The following is an 833-nucleotide window of genomic DNA, read 5'->3' as shown; positions in this document are numbered from 1 at the left end:
GATAGCATTAGGAGATATACCTAATGTAAATGATGAGTTAATGGGTGCAGCACACCAACATGGCACATGTATACATATGTAACAACCTGCACGTTGTGCACATGTACCCTAGAACTTAAAGTATAATAAATAAAATAAAATAAAAATAAAAATAAAAACACCATCTCTACCAAAAATACAAAACATTAGCCAGGCATGGTGGTATACACCTGTAGTCCCAGCTATATAGGAGGCTTAGGAGGATTGTTTAAACCTAAGAGTTTGAGGCTGCAATGAGCCATGATCCGGCCACTGCACTCTAGCCTGGGCAATGGAGTGAGACTCTGTCTCAAAAAAAAAAAAAAAGAAAAAGACATCTAAAAACTCTTTTCACAACTTCTGGAAATGGATTATTTTCTGGCATGATGTTTCATAAGTGTTCTCACTGTATTTTCATCAAAACTGTGGATTTGCAAGTTTAGCTTGTCCAATTTATGGAAAGTGTCGGCCATATTGTTTAATTGGCAAAGCCAGTCCTCTTTGTCTAATTAAATAATCCAAATTATTTATTTTACTTAATTTTTAACAAGTTTAAAGTTTGCCTTTATCTTTTTTCTTTTTAAATTAATTAATTAATTTTACCCAGAACTATATAAACTATCCTTTATTTTGCAAATCAAATGTTAATATACCAGTCTTTCCTTATCCATGGGAGATACATTGCAACACCCCTCAGTGGATGACTGAAACCGTGAATAGTACCAAGCTCTATATATATAGTATGTTTTTTCAATCCAGTAATTCAGAGGGCTAATAAGTGACTAATGGGTGGGTAGTGTAGACAGCATGAATTT

This window comes from Mandrillus leucophaeus, unplaced genomic scaffold, assembly GCF_000951045.1.
Source record: "Mandrillus leucophaeus isolate KB7577 unplaced genomic scaffold, Mleu.le_1.0 Scaffold115, whole genome shotgun sequence".
NCBI lineage: Eukaryota > Metazoa > Chordata > Mammalia > Primates > Cercopithecidae > Mandrillus > Mandrillus leucophaeus.
The sequence above is the reverse complement of the archived record's forward strand: the minus strand, read 5'-3'. Positions refer to the sequence as shown.